Genomic DNA, 17,507 nt, shown 5'->3' on the forward strand with positions numbered 1-17,507 from the left:
TCCACACAAGTTGAACTTATAAGTAATACATTCATCATTTCCTTCAAAGAGATTTATACTCTCTATCTCTATCACTTCTTATCTTTTTCTCAACTGATTTTCAACTTCAATACTATATTTCCTAGACGTTTCTATTACTTCATCCTTACCATTTAACAAATAGACATAACTGTATCTAGTGCAGTTGTCAATAAAAGTTATGAGATACTTTTTTCCACCATGAGTTGGTGTTGACTTCATATCACAAATGTCAGTGTAAATCAACTCAAGGAATTATAATTCCTTTCAACAAATTTATAAGAATGCTTAGCATACTTAGATTCAACACAAACTTGACATTTTTATTTATTGTACTCAAAGTTAGAACAATGTCCCAAGTGTTCATGTCACAAACAGTTTGACTCAAGCAAGTAAGAACAAATACAAATTTTGAGTTTGAAAAGCTCTCCGTGAGGTAGCTTTTACTCACAAATATTTTGTTTCTACTCATTACAATTTTGTCTGACACAAGCATTGTTTAGAGTCACCACCTTGTCAAATGTTCTTTTCAGAAGGACCTTTCATTACTTTCAATTTGATTGTTATAGAACTACCCATGAACATAGTCTCATTAGGTCCAATAAAGGCAATATAATTCAAATTCTTCTTTTACAACACATGGCAAATGACTATTCACCAATATTCATGTCTATACAAATAGTTATATTTTAATAGACACATCTTCTCATGAAAAAACACAACATTTTAAGTGACACTCGTTCATAAATGAACACAATTATTTTGAATAAATATATATATAATTTGATAGTTTCATAATAGTCATAGCATATACTAGTAAAAGAGAAATTCAACAACCACAATATCAAATGTACTCCAAAAATTCCAAAGCAGGCATGCTGGATGATTAGGAAAATATTGGAGGCAAGGACTATTATTTCTCAATTTCCTATGATCAATCCAGAGAAAAGTGTGATTAGACAGCTCTAAACAATATGATACAAGGTAAACCTAAAGTACCTTGGAAATGTCTAATGTATTGGAATGCTGCCAGACCAAAATCAATGTTCACAACATGGATTCAACTTCATGGAAAAATGCTGACAACCGACAGACTGAGCAAATGGGACCGGAAGTGGAGAAAACATGCAGCGTATGCCAAATGCAGAAGGAATCGAGGGAACACCTCTTTGTGCACTGCACTTATGTGAGAAGATTGTGGGATAGGATTTTAAGATGGATGAACTACCCAAAGTATAGTGCTGCAACATGGGAACAACACATACAATGGACTATCAGCAATGCAAAAGAAAAATCCAAGAAGGCGCAGATGTTCAAGATGATGTATGCAGAAATCACATATGGGATATGGAATGAAAGAAATCAGAGAATTTTTAAAAAAAGAAAGCAACCGTGGGAAACTATAGCCAAAGAGATTATATATGTTAGTTGTGTAAGAGCCTCCCCTAGAATAAGTAGTCTAATGCATAGTTTTATTTTCTAGGAAGCGTCATTTTGGTGATTAATGAAAAGCTAGTTACCAAAAAAAAAATATACTCCAACAATTTTGTGGGTCTAACATAATACAAAAGTATCATTGAATTATTTCATACCTTGTGATCCAAATTTAAATTAGATACTAAGTCTAATTTTATCTTTATCATAAGCAAAAAAGCTCCACATTTTATATACGATCTCAGAAATACTTTTCAAGTATTTTAAAATAGTTTTTTCACATATTTTTTCGCATACTATCAAAATGCCATTGGCAACATGAAACTTCTTTTGGAAATATTATTCTACAAAAGAATTATAGTGCTTCAATTCCCTTTGACAATCTTTACACAATCACAAATTTCCTTCCATATAGGCACCTATTGCAGGCACAAAATCACAAACTTTAAGTCACTAGCCTTTTTTTTTCTATCACAATTAGACATACCACTTAGTATTTAAAATACTAACAATAAAGAAAAAAAATTCGTACAATTTGTTTCTATTTAACAATGAAGTTTTAAATTCTTCAAATCTTCAACTAAATAAACTTTGCATGTGGATAAAGTTTTAATGACTTCAAATCAGTTTCAAATTCAAACAGAGTAGAAAATCAAAAGTACAACACCGACTTATTAGGTGAAGTTTTCATATTCTTCAAACTAATTGAACAGTCTAATATATTCAGAGTAGAAAACTACAAAGTTTTTAGTCTACAAAAATAAGACACAATCAAATTTCACACGGAGTATAAAACTATAAAAGTTTTTTAGTCTCCAAACAGAATAAAGCATACTCTTAAATTATCACATAGATATGCTTTTTTTTTTCTAGTAGTCTTCCAACTAATGCATTTAGACATAATATCTTATCAAACAAAAATATGTATATCTCATTCTGCAAACTAAAGAATTCTAAAGGCAACACTATTTGCCAAAAGAATTCTTTCAAAAAACATATGATTTGCATATCTTTTTTCAAAGACACACATGATAACTATCAATAGAGTTAAATTTTAGAAACTATTTTCCTCCTTAGATAAATAATAAGAAGGTTACCTGGTGTAATCTTTAACTAGAATACTACCAATTCTTCTGGTACATTACCACTTCGGCCTTGCTAAATAGGGCATCGAATTCTGGAAAAGTAGTGTATTAATCTTCTACTACCATGATTTGTTTGCCTCAATCAGTAGAATATAAGAAATACCAATAGTATAGTAATTTCCATAAGATTGTTGTTCATCTTGTAATCCTAAGATACTTAAGGAAATTATTCCTCTCAAGTACCCGAGGTTAATGGAATATATCCTCCCAAGATAGCACGATCTTACTCACCGGTGCATTGATACCTATACCCATGTTGTCAGCGAACCACTCAACATTAGTAAAGTACACTTCGAATACTAGATTTAATAGAAGAAGAAGTCCAAAAAAATAGTTCTCTTAAAATGAGAGGAAATCCCTCTATTTAAAGACAACAAAGGGTAGTGAGAAAAGGTGCTTATTGTGCCTTACCGGAAAAGTCACAACCTTTTGAAAAAGTCACAATCCTTTCGGAAAGGTCACAACCTTTCATAAACGTCACAACTTTACATAGAAGTCACAACTCCTCATAAAAGTCACAACTTTTCATTAAAGTCACTACTCTTCATAAAAATCACAACTCTTCATTTTCCATTCACACATTTTAAAACCAACAATACCCCGCATGAATGAGTAATGACTCCAAGACAAAGAATGGACAAGTGTGTATACTTTACAAGCAAGAATTAATTGCATCTGTATAATTAGCTTTCCCTTTGAACTTTTTGTAGTGAACATATGTCGGATATACTCGGCTAATCGGTAGATGTGATATCCTTGAAACCTTCGGTGTATACGTAGACAACCATATGTCACACAATCAACCCTTTACCATTTATGGTTCTTACGGTTGTGTTCATTGTAGCCATGAACACCTTCTGGTTTCATGAGTGTATAGAGAATAGGCTTTTTATAATGACTCTTTGAAGCGGCTTCCACTTCACACTTATATAGGTGATTTCTAATACGTGTTATCACGTAGATACACTTCCGCATATCTTACTCATCCGACATGGCATGAATCACCGAACCTGCACTTAGGAATAGTAATGTTTTGAAGAAGGCGTGATTCATCTATTTGGTCAAATCTGCCAAACTTAGCAAATCATTAAAAACTTTAGGCCTTATTAACTCGTTAAGAAGCCGTAATGTTTTATCCTTATTCATAAGCATTGTCTTTGTAACACCTCGAAAACCAGACCCAGAAAAAAAATTCAGAAATATACCTGAAGCAGTGAACCACAGCAGGGTTCACGGACCGTGATAGGGTCCACAATCCATAGACCTGCCCGTGGTCTTGACTTGGAAGTCACCAGGCCCAGACATCAGACCACGAGCACATTCACGGTCCGTGGTCTTGATGATGGGCCGTGGTGGCACCCGTAGAGTCGAGGCAGTGAACCTCCCTAGCCAGCCCCTTCGACCGTCACTCCTAAGTGAGGACCACGAGGACCTTCACGGTTCGTGGTCCTTCACACAGCCCGTGGGGGCGTCCGTGGAGCCTTACCAGTAAGCCCCCTAGCCAGTCCCTCCAGACCACAGCCCAAGTGGAGACAATGGATACTTTCACGGTCTGTGGTCCTTCACATGGGCCGTAATAGGGCTCGTGGACTCAGACCCTCAGTTAGTAGTCACCAAGTCCAGACCACGACCGACTTCACGGTCCGTGGTCCCTTTCACGGTCCGTAAAGGTGGTCGTGGTCAGTCCGTCTGCAGTTTAAGTCAAGGTTATTTCGGTCTTTTCCTTATTCGTTGGACACCTAAACTACGTCGTTTTAATTCTAAATTTCATGGTTTTAGTCAGTTTAAGCCTAGAAACATAACTAGAACTTACTTAAGTCAGATCTTTAATCAAAACTTAGAAACTTAGAAGCGAAAGGAGAGAAAGAGGGGACCAACCCTAACTTAGCAAAGTTTCCTCCAGTTCTAGCCCCGAAATCGAAAGATTTCTCCATGGAATTCGTCACCAGGTATGTGGGATTTCACTAGTGGGTTCCTTTCACCCATTAAGTCCCTAGTTTTCAGTCAGTTTCTTGATTCCCTTATTATGACTAGACCTAGGATTTCTTGAATGTTAGAATTTTTGGGTTCTTAGATGTTAGAATGATCCAAATCAGATTAGTATGTTAATATTCAGTTTATTGCATGAATTCCAGAACCCTAGCTATGTATTTATTTAGTTCTTGAATTACACATGCCAGGTCAGATATTTCAGTTATTTAGTTATACATGCCTCAGTTATTAATGTATCAATATCAGTTTAATTGTTGCATCCTCAGTTTGCATGTTCAGGTTGAGCTATCCAGTAACTTACAAAAATTCAGTCATAATGTGTAAATTACTCAATCCATTGGGAGTAGCATAATATCGAGTTGGACTAGGGTTCAGCATACCCAAAAAGTCCCAGAACTACTAGCCACGTAGGTTGTAAGTCCCCTCTGAAGGCATCATTTTAGTGATCACACCAGCATGCCTCTACACCTTTGGTTGGGTGTATTGGGTCCTCTCAATGTGGTTTTATTATCGGTTATTAGTAGCTCCCACAGTTCAGTTAGATTCTATTGCATTGACCATGTATCAATATATTCAGTATTCAGTCTCAGCATGTTATAAATTGGTCATTGCATTTAGTTAGCTCAGTATTCAGTATTTATATCATGTTCAGATTATATCATTGCTTATTTGCTTTATTCAGTTATATGTTATTTCAGCTTTATTCTATCATGCATGCTCAGTACCTTTCAAGTACTGACGCATACTCTGCGCTACATCTTCTCATGATGTAGGTTCAGGTTCTTAGCATCCAGATCACGCTTAGATCAGTTCATGATCTCCAGTTTAGCAGAATCAGTGGTGAGTCCTCATTCTCCGAGGACAATAGTCATGAGTATCTTTTCAGTATTTTCAGTCCTTTAGTTTTAGTTTTGCTAGACTTAGATGGGGCATGTCCCAGTATTTCTAGTCAGTTAGAGGCTATTTTCAGACATAGTTAGATTCAGCTTGGTATTGAGTTAATATCTTCTTTGTATTAAACTCATCAGTTTTCATTTATCTCAGTTATAGTATATGGGTTTTCCCCATCATATCAGTTTTATTTATGATTTAGCTTCCGCATCAGTTATTATTATCCTTAGTATGCTCATGCCATGCCAGCAGGGTTAGCTTGGGATCATTTGTGTTCCTAGGTCCCGTGTCCGTGTCTTGGGGGTAGCTCGGGGGTGACAGTTTTCATCATAAGAATGGATTGAGTTGGTTGATAATGTCGAACCGTCAGTTACAATTTTGTTTTTTCCTTGAACGTAGCTCTTAGGATCTCTAGTCTGTTAGGTAGAGTTACCGCCATGGTGACTTGTACTAAGCCGTAAACCCATTCCCTTAGATGATATTTCAGCTTTCTATCTAGTTAGGCCTTTTTGTAAGTGGATCTGACACATTATCCTTTGACTTTATATAGTCAAATGTGATAATTCCACAAGCGAGTAGTTTTCTAACGTTATTATATCTACGTCTTATATGGCGAGACTTTACGTTATACAGCATGCTTCATGCCCTACCTACTGCATCTTGACTATGAAAGTGTATGCATACTGATGTCAAAGGTTTGGCCCAAAAAAGAATATCTTTCAAGAAATTCCAGAGTCTATCAACTTATTCACCGGCCTTATCTAGAGCGACTAACTCAAAGATCATTGTAGAGCTAGCGATACATGTCTTTTTTGAAGATTTCCAAGAGACTACTCCTCCACCAAAAGTAAATACATATCCACTTGTGGATTTTACTTCATTTGATCCGGTGATCCAATTTACATCACTATATCCTTTCAATAGTGTTGGATATTTGTTATATTACAAGACATATTTTTGAGTATGTTTTAAATACCCTAAATCCCTTTTCATTATCATCCAATGATTTTGATTGGGATTAATTGTGAACCAACTCACTTTACTAATAGCACATGCTATATCTGATCGTGTACACTTCTTGATATATATCAAACTTCCCAATACTCTAGAATACTCCAATTGTGAGTCACTTTCGCCTTCATGCTTTTGAAGTGAAACGCTCACACTTATTGGAGTTTTGATAGTATTAAAATACAAATATTTAAACTAGTCAAGTACCTTTTCAATGTAACCGTGACAATGCAAAACATTATGGAGTTCTAAGGATTCTTATACCTAAGATCGCATTAGCAACTCCAAGATCTTTCATATCGAAGTTGCTTTCTATCATATGTTTAGTAGCATATATGTCATTAGTGTCTCTACTAATGATTAACATGTCATCAACATACAAACAAATAACGACCTTGTGATTTTGAGTGTCTTTAATGTAAACATATTTATCACTTCTATCATTCCTAAATCCATTTGCCAACATGGTTTGGTCAAATTTCTCATGTCATTGTTTGGGTGCTTGTTTTAGTCCATAAAGTGACTTAACAAGTTAGCACACTTTCTTTTCTTTACCAGGAACCACAAAACTCTCAGGTTTTTCCATGTAAATTTCATCCTCCAATATCCATTTAAGAAAGTGGTTTTTACATTTTTTTTGATGAATTTGGAGGTCATATATCATAGCTAATGTAATTCTAGTTACTAGTGAGTATGTGTTGGAAAAATTATTTCCCTTAAGCACCTGAGGCTAATGGAATATATCCTCCCAGGATAGAATGATCTTACTCACCGTTGTATCGACCTATACCCACAATGTTAGTGAACCACTCAACGACAACAAAATACACTTAAAATATTAGATTTCGTAGTAGAAGAAGTCCAAGAAATTGGTTCTCTTAAAATGAGAGGAAATCCCTCTATTTATAGACAACAAAGGGTAGTGTGAAAATGTGCTTATTGTGCCTTACCGGAAAGGTCACAACTCTTTGGAAAAGACATAATCCTTCGAAAAGGTCACAATATTTCATAAAAGTCACAACTGTCACGCCCCGAGGCTACCTCCTTGACGTAACATGAGACCTAGGATTATGAGTGACCCCAAGCTAACCCTATGTCAGGCATATCATAAGCATATTAAAAATAACTAAGTAAAGCATGAACTATGCGGAAGCTAAATCAATAAATATCTAGTGTGGGGACAAAACCAAAATATTCTGAATGTAAATATGAAACCATAAGAGTTTAGTGATAACTGAAAAAACCACTTAACAACTCAAGTTGAATCTACTACTATGTTTGAAAAGCCTATAACTGAATTGAGTTGCTGGGACATCCCCCCGCTAACTCTAGCAAGACTGAAACTAAAAATAATGACTAAAATGAAATCATGTCTATTGTCCTCGGAATATGAGGACTCACCACTAAAGATGCTGAATGTGGACCGAGAATCGATCTATGCATGATATAGATGCTGAGTACCTAATCCTACATCATGAAACAATGTAGCACATTAAAGTGTGTGACAGTACTTGGAATGTATTGAGCATGCAGTATATGGATACTAAGCTGAATAAAGTATATAGGGTATACAATACATAGCTGAGCAGTGATATAATCTAAACAAGGATATAGATACGTACTGAAGTATAACTGAAAGATGAACTGAATGCATTGACCAAGTACTAATCATGAAGATAACATGTTGAACTGTATACTGAAGCAACTATTGAAAACATGGTCAATGCACTAAGAGTCTGACTGTGGGAGCTACTATTAATCGACATAAACCAAGTGAGCTAAACGTGGAGTTCTATGTATAAGCCCCATCGAGAGGACCCAATATACCTTACTAGGGGTATAGAGGCATGACTATGGCGTGATCACTAATATTGATGCCTAATAAAGGGGACTTATAATCCTACGCGGGCACGTAGTTCTAGGACTATGAGGATACGTTGAACCCTAGTCCAACTCGATGCTAAGTCTACTCTCAACTGAATACAAAGGAAGCTAAAATGCACTAAATATTGAATAGCTCAAAATATTGACATGCTAACATAGAATGCAACATTTATATACTGAGAATGTGACATTCAAAATTTGGAGCATGATTTTCTGTTTAACTGACCTAACAAATATAATTCATGAAATAATTGACTTTACACAAACTAGGGTTCTGAGTTTTATACAAGGAATTAAGAAAATTTCCAAGAAAACATGTTATTTAGACTATGGATACTATAGTAGCTAAAATCACCATAGTTCCCAAGATTTTACAAACCCTAGATCTAAACAAGTTATGTGGAATCAAGGAAGTAACTGAATTCTAGGGACCCAGTGGATGAAAGGAGCCCACTAGTGAAATCCCACATACCTGGTGATGAAATCTACGAAGAAATCCTTGGGATTTTAGGGCTGAACTTCGAAGAACACTTCTGCTTGTTCTTGAAAGAAACTCGCGCCTCTTTCTCTTCTTTTCATTCTAACTTGGATGATTTTGGGAGAATGAGAGTTATGGGTTTGTCTGACTAGATTATTAGGCTTACACAGAGTAAAACAACGTAGTTTAGAAATCAAATGACGTAGTTTAAGTGAACCAACACGCAGGGAAAAGACAAAAATGACCCTGACTTAAAGCTGACGAAGTGCCACTCACGAGTGGACTGACGGACCGTCGTTTGAACCACTGCCCGTCAACTGGGTCGTGGTTCGTGTCCTGCCCGATAGGGCTTTACTAAACCAAGTATAATGTTTTAATCCTTGCTTGGATTTTATCAAAATGTGTGGCATTAGAAAGAGGATTCAATTATCTTTAATTTGATAGGTCATGGACCACCTAATTCATTTTGTGCGAAAAGATATGACCGTTTGAAGTTGACCCAAAGCCATTTTCCTCTAAATAGTTGTTGACCCTCACCTACGGCCAGACCTATGGTCCGTAGGTCCAACAAAAGACCGTACTGGTCGCCCATGGGTAGGATCAGAGACCCCTAAGTCTGGAACCCAACGATGGGACCCCACTACGGTCCATGGTCTGACACACGGTCCGTCGGTGGCTTCCGTTGCTTCTGACACCAGATCCTGCAAAGCTGCATTTTTCTATCTTCTCGAAACCGAGGTGTTACAAAAACTTTTCATAGAATTAACAACTCCTCATAAAAGTCACAACTTTTCATTAAAGTCACATCTTTTCATAAAAGTCACAACACTTCATTTTCCATTCACACCTTTTAAAACCCATCATGTTGAAGGCTGACACAAATTGGAGGAAGGTTTCAAGACCCCTATTAACGAGAACGATACAATAGTATCAGCTTGAAAGTAACAAAGGATTGATCTTCACAAGTGAACACATAGATATGTATGCTTGAACATTTTAGTTACGGAGACTTATTTTTTAATGATAAAGCATTTCAGTTTAAATATTGTACTTTAAATTCCTTCTTTCTAATTTTAATTTTAATTTTTCTTGCATTGCATATGACAATTTGCAAGCCTATTTTAGATTATGTATAAACCTTATTAATAGATAGGAAACCATCTAAGGTTATTTTGGTACATTAGATGCTAATGCATGTGTTGATTCTTTATTTAATGATAATTATATTGTCTGAATATACATTATAGTTCGATGCGGGACAAAAACCGCTTTAACTTTTGCCAATGAGCATTTTTCAATTCGTGGTACAATTGCAACTTTTTGACATTTATGACAGGACAATGTATCATTCAAAATATTTTGTGTTAGCAAATGCATAAAGCATAGTGCCAATTAATTTCATGCATTATATCGCATCATTGATGATTTGAGACTCATTACTTGCATAGTTTGCCATGTTTTTGTCACGATCCGATTTATCGAGTCATGATGACACCTACTATAATTAACCAGTGGGTAATCCAACCCTTAACACAAAACATCAAGTAATGGATATAAGGGTAGAAACAATGGGGAAGCAGTAAATTAATAATAGAAACATAACAAAATAATGAAAACAAGCCAAAAGATATATTTACAATAGATTCCTTCAAAAACCTAGAATTCAAAAGTTAAGAGTTGTCTAAACAAAAAGAGTACAAGTCCCAAGAATGGACCCAAATACAAAGCTTGTCTCAAAAAGCAAAAGACTAGCTAACAAAAATATAGGTAGAGGCACGTAAGTCCAGGGCGCCAATGCTCACTCTTGCCTCCGATCCAAGCTGCAACAGGCTCAAGTAATCAACGATAGTAGTTGTTGCTCGTACCTAGATCAAGCAATAGATGCAAAGTGTAGTATGAGTACTAAAAACAAAAAAGTACTCAGTAGGCATCACAGACTAATTGAGCCGGAAAAGTAAACAATATGAAATGATTGGATCAAGACACAAATAGAGGTCAAAGCAAAATTAAAAAGAAATGCACATGAGTGTAGTAAAATAGAAAATAATTAAGTACAACTAAGCTAAATGTAACTGGACCCATTAGCCCATAAGTTACACTCATGCGCAAATGTAAGTAAAACCTAAATTGGCCCCCATTAGCTCAATTTGTACACATAATAGCTAAATCTACTAAAAATAAAATATAGTGAGTCCAGAACTGGAGAAGGCATAGACCATACCTCTAACCACGAATAACCTCCAAGTAACCAATAAAATCCACCCAAAGTTAAGGAGTGTAGAGCGCAAAACTTGAACCGTGGATGGTCTCCAAATGAGACATAGCATGTGTCCAATGTGTATCGACTCTGTAGAGGCTATAAAGTGTTATGACTAGACCTTGAATCAACGACCAATAGTAATCAACTCCATAGTGGATAATGAGCAGCATGACCAGAACTAGAATCTATGACTATAAAGGATTGTAGAACGATTTCATGTCAAATCATCACCAAAAACCACTATGGAACGATGTCCACCCCTAAATTGTAACGCCCCAGAAATTTTTTCGAAATTAGACTCGAACCGTTAATCGTAGTGAGTGAGATTTTACCGAGGAATTAAAATTTCTTAAGTGTTAAGGTCACTAGATGTAGCACCTTGAATTCCAAAAAGAATTAAAATGGAAATAGCAAAATCTGAAATTTTGCAAGTTAAGCTAAGTATGAGTTTTGGGTCGACTTCAAACGCTCATAACTCCGAGATTAGGATGATTTAGGTGTTCTACTAGATACCGTAGGAAATATCTTTCCAAAGCCACCGAGTTTGCTAAGTTTCAAGTTTGGATGAGTGAGATATGGCCTTTTGAAGTTAGGTTGTCCAGTTAAGGAAAGTTTGCCGAAAATAGTAAAGGGTATTTTGGTCTTTTCCTTACCCAATCAGATTTAATTCAATTTTAGTACGGTTTTCAGGGTCTAATCCCATTAGGTTCAGTTTTATAATCCTAAAATTAGCCTAGGGTCTTAGTTGAGAGTTCAAGAAGACAAAAGAAGAGAAAAAAACAGAAAAGAGGAGAGGATCAAGCATTCGTCGAGATTCTTGCATCTTGTTGCGGATTTTTGCCATGGGTTAAATCCCTAAGAGGTATGTAAGCTTTCATAGTGTTGGGTTTGTTCACCCACCCACCAAACATGTTATTTATAGATCAAATTTCATTCTTGAAGTTGAAAGATTTGAGTTCTTGATGAGTTCTTGATAGGTGTTCTTGAAGTTCATTCTAAATATTGTTGTGTTGGGATTTGGATTATTTCTAGAGATCAAAGTGAGTGTTTTAAGGGATGTATTGAGTAGATTAGAGTGTACTTATGTTAAGTAACCAATTCTAAGTGATTGAGGAAGAAACCATTCGATTCTAGGTGAAATAGGATGAGAAAACGAGAAAAAAAACTTGTTGAATTTTCTGGGCTGGGGTCTGGCGCGATGCAACTGCCAGAGCGCCCCAAACCCTCCTCTGAAGTTTAGGGGCTGGCGCCCCGCACCACCCATAGCGCCAGGATCGCCTGCCCCATCAAGGTTGTCGTCGGTTTCCCCGTTTGAGTTCATTTAAAGTGCACCTTCACTCCTTTTTTATTCTAACTACTCAAAGCTACTTCTAAACACCTAAAATCATTCCTAACATCATCATAATCTTGAATTCATAATTCAAATTTAAGGAAGAGTTGAAAGTTAAGTTTTGAGAATTCTTTCGAACATTATAAGAACGTCCCTTTGAGTCTTTTTGGGTAGTCTTCTATAACTTCTAGTAACTTGTTTCAAGACTCGAGAAAGTGAGTGTGAGGATGAGGAAAATGTACTCATGAGTCTACTTTGTCATCATGAGATCTTTCATATCGTGAACCATAACTCTTGAATTCATAATTCTCATTCAAGAGAGAGTTAAAAGTAGAGTTCAAGAAAGCCATTGAGTTCAATTTTGAATCCTTTGAGATCAACCATCGATCCGAACTAAGTCTTGAGGTAGTAAGTAAGAGAATGAGAAGTGTCATATACATGAGTTCCATAATGTTATATAGACCTACGAGTCAAGTCGTTCATGCCCATAAATTCCGCATGAACTCCAGAAGTTGAGTATCTATGAGAGGAGTAATATTTTCATGTCCTAAGTCTTAAGTATTGAGTTTATAACCCATTTGAGATTTATAATCCTAATCATGGGACTATTATGAAGTCCATGGTTGAGCTATTCAAGCCTATAATTCCGCATAATTATTATAAGTCGAAAAATCTTGAGGTGAGAAGTATCTTTGAGTCCTTGAGTTAATAGTTCATGCTCATAAATTCCGCATGAACCCTCTGAGTTGAGCATTTTTGAAGTGAGTAGTATTATTGAAGTTCTTGAGTTCCAAGTATTTGAGTTCTATCTATGGTTATTGAAAACCTTGCATTGAGTCGTTCACGTCCATAATTCGGCATGAATCTCATTTTAAGAAGTCTTTTACAAATGTTTTAAATTTGTTTTAAGACTAAAAGTTTCAAGTTAAGCAAAGAGTAAAGAGTTGAGTCCATTTCTCAAAAAGCTATAAGGGAACTAAGTATTCCCAAAGAGTTTATAAATATTTTCACATTTGAGCAAGAAAAGGGAACATCGATTCCGAGAGATCTTTTAAGGTAAGTTTTGAGTAATTATCTCAATTCAAAGAAAGAGTTTTGTTTTTACAAACATATGAGTAAGTATATTTTGGGAGTAGTATTAAGCACCGATATGGGGATGCGAGTTCATATTAACTCAAGTCTACATAAACCATGTAGCCATCATGGGTAGTAAAGGATCATAGTTTTTAGATGACTCCTTAAGATGCTTTTAGCATAGACTAGTGGATCCACTAAGTTAAGTGTTCTATATGACGACAAAGTATAGGATAGTTCTGGCAGCGTGGGCAAGACGATGTATCACCAATTACGCTGGTAGTGGTGGTTGTCGATTAGAGAATCTCCCAAAGAAACTATATTACTCTATTATATAAGTAAAGTTGAGTTTCTTATTGCATTTTCTTTAACGAACTAAGTTGTTTTTATTGTTTTATAAAGCTTTCCATATATTGCATATGTATTGTTGCTTTATATTGAGTTGAGTACCCAGAGTCGAATATAATATCTTTGAGTTGAGTATCTAATCTCTAAGTTGAGTATCTTGTCCTTGAGTACTTCGGACTTGAGTAAGTTGAGTAGTTATGAGTATCCTTGAATATTCCTTGAGTTGAGTAAGTTTGAAAAGAGGTAAGTATGTTTCCATTTTTATCAAGTTCAAGCTAATGTTCTGCTTTAGAATTCCTCTTACATGCTCGTACATTCCACGTACTGAGCCATTTGGCCCGCATCTTCTTAAGATGCAGACACAGGTATTTAGGATCATCAACAGGAGATTCATTGACACATCCGGGAGTTCGAGTTAGCTATGGTGAGTCTCCTCGTTTTCGGAGGATTTCATTTACTTTTAAATTTAGTCAGGATGTCGTGGGTCTTGTCCCGACTTCCATCTTTATCAGTTAGAGGCTTCATAGATAGCTAGTATAGTTGAGAAGTCTGTATTATTCATTTATTTTATTAAATGTTTTAAAGACTTAAGTTGCCTATTTTATGGCGAGTTGAATATATTATTTTATTCAGAGTTTTTCATTTGAGTTAAAGCTTTGTATTTTTGTTTCATGAATTTTATTCAGTTTTTAAGCTTTGTCTGCTTGAATCAGTTTTCCGCTTGTATTTATCCAGGATGAGGGTTCGGTTGGGGACCAGCAATGGTTCTCGAGTGCCGGCCACGTCCAGGGTGTAGGGTAGAGTCGTGACAAACTTTGTATCAGAGCTCAGAGTTAAAGTGTCCTAGGGTGTCTATGAAGCAGTGTCAAGTAGGATCTTGTTTATGGTTGTGAGGGCCCCACTTCTATAAATGATGGACTATAGACAATTAAGAAAAGTTTCCCTTCTTTCATACTCTTAATCATGCAATAGAGCTATGTCATAGAGATTTTATTCTTACTCCTACGTTTCTCAGATTCGTTCATTTAACTACCTATCGTACTAGGGGTGGTAGAATAGAAAAGTCATATTCTTATGGATGAGTTGTTCTTAGCAAGAGTCTTGAGAAAATCATGAGACTCCAGAGGGGCTTAAGAGAAGTCCAAGAGTAAGTTAAGTGTAAAGTTTTAGAGTAATGCCCTCATATTTCATATGAATCGTGCATTTTAGCTAAAAGTGAGTTGTACTATTTTCCTTAAGCCTTGTTTCAGCTGAGATCCTTATGAGGAAGTATGTTTAGAGCTTGGGTTATATTTCCACCCCAAAAGGGTAACATGAATTACGAGATCATGAGCAGCAGTAGTGAAAGACCACAGAGTTAAAGGAAAGTATGCAGAGGTATAGTAATCCTAGAAAGGGAGATAGTGATGAGGCAAGCTATGTTACTATAGTCATTCACCCAGTAAGTTTTGATGAAGAATTTTTCCTTATGGGTAGACTAAGAAGTGATGAGTTGTGAAGAGCTCAGGATAGGAGGTAAAGTAAGAGTTGCAAGCCAAGATGAGTTAGAGTATACCTTAACTAGAAAAAGGGTTATGAGGATGTGTCATTGTGTTTGTAATGACCAGGTGTAAGTGGTGAATAGAAGAGCAATAGTATTCATGAGATGATAGCTCTAAGCTAGGCTTATGATCTTTAAGGGAAAGCTCATAATATTCCAAGTGTTATAGAACTAATTAGGCATTGATGTATAATGAATGAGTGAATAGTACTCAAGTTGTGAAGGGAAATGTGATTGTAAATTATAAGTATGAATACTAAGAGGTGAGGGTTGGCTATTTGTCCTAGTGGACGAGTGTTTCTAAAATTGGCGTATAGTAGTGGTGAGTTTGTGTAGTAGGCGAGCAATCATATTGATATTCGAGTTTAGTCATAAACATTAAGCTTGAATTTGATATGAGTGTCATGATCCAAAGAATGGAACCATGAGGGTGATCATGTTAGTCTTGAGATTTGATCTTGTAGACTTGGCATAGAGTAAGTGAGGAATTAAAATGTTAGCTCTTATGAATATGAGTGGTACAGGTAGGGCTGGCTAGGGGACGGGGACTGGGGGACGGGACGAAGGGGGATGGGACGGGACGGGGGACGGTTCTTGTGGGATTTGGCCGGGACCGGGATTGGGGGGACAAAAATAAGTCCCATCCCGTCCCACTATATATACGGGAAGGGACGGGTTTTGGGGGGACAGAACGGGACGGGACGGGGGATTTTTTATATTTTATATACTTATTTATTTGTATTGAAATTATATGTTATTGAATTACATTTTTAGTTTATTTGATTTTTTTTCAATAACATTTTTAGCTAATAAATAATGCTTAAGTTTTCAAATTTCAAAATTCAAAATTCAAATTTCAATTTCAAACTTCAAATTTCAATTTCAAACTTCAAATTTCAAACTTCAAATTTCAAACTTCAAATTTCAAATTTCAAATTTCAAATTCAACTTTCGAATTTCAAACTTCAATTTTTAATTTTCAATCTTCAAATTTCAAATTTGAGAAGTTCAAATTTGTGTTTTAAATATTTTAAAGTAATTTAAACTTGAAATTTTGATTTTTAAATTAAGTATTTTAAAGTTAGTTTAGTATATATGTAAATATGTATGAATAGATTAAAATTAAAATGCAAGACAATAGTTATATAAAAAAGACTTAATAAAGCCTTCAAATTTATTCAATAAAATCTAATTGCAACTTAGAACTTAGAAGTTACAATTTACAAATATTAGTGGAGTAACTAATCTACGCAGCCACCTTCTAGGAAGGGTTCTGTTTCAATAAGTTCATATGTAAAACTAATATTTGTTTCAAATATTAGATGAGTAACTAATTTTGCGCAGCCACCTTCTAGGAAGGGTTCTGTTTCAATTAGTTCTCGGATGTAATCTAATATTTGTATTCTCCTTTAAAATTTAATTCTAATTGTCGCATCATATCGACGGTAACATCCTCCGGTGTTGGCAAACTTGCTAGAAACTCTTGTGGCTCTAATTCATCATCACTAGATCCAAGTACCGCATTAATCCAAGCTTCTTGTTTTGAACTTAACTTTGGCAAATTATAATTTCTCCTCTCGACGTTGACCCAATCTCTAAATAAAACTGATATTTCCAAACTGTCTTCCGCCAATGAATGTCTATGATCGCCAAGTTGAAACCTTGCCGCACTAAAAGCAGCCTCTGATGCAACTGATGAAGCTTGAATAGCTAGAACATCACGAACCATTTTGCTCAAAATTAGAAATGCAACGCTCCGCCTCTTCCACCATGCTAATAATTCTTCATTGTCATCTCCGTCTTCCACTGTTTCTAAAGATTGATTAAGATATTCTTCAAAATCATCACGGTTAGTAGAATTAAGACCAAGAAAATCTCGCATATAACTTGAAATTTGAGCTTTACTCTGAGGATTAGAAGTTTGACCAACTTCTTGAGTATTTCCTGTAGTTCTATATTTTTCATACAAAATTTTTGCTTCTACTTTTATGCTACACTTACACATTTCACAAGTTGGATTTATTTCCGGTAAAATTTCTAAGGTATCATAAAAAGTGTCAACAAGTCCCTGCACACCTTGTAATTTATAGTCAGGATGAAGT

The sequence above is a fragment of the Solanum verrucosum genome, unplaced genomic scaffold (assembly GCF_900185275.1).
Source record: "Solanum verrucosum unplaced genomic scaffold, falcon-dt-bn FXZP01000012.1, whole genome shotgun sequence".
In the NCBI taxonomy this organism is placed as follows: Eukaryota; Viridiplantae; Streptophyta; class Magnoliopsida; order Solanales; family Solanaceae; genus Solanum; species Solanum verrucosum.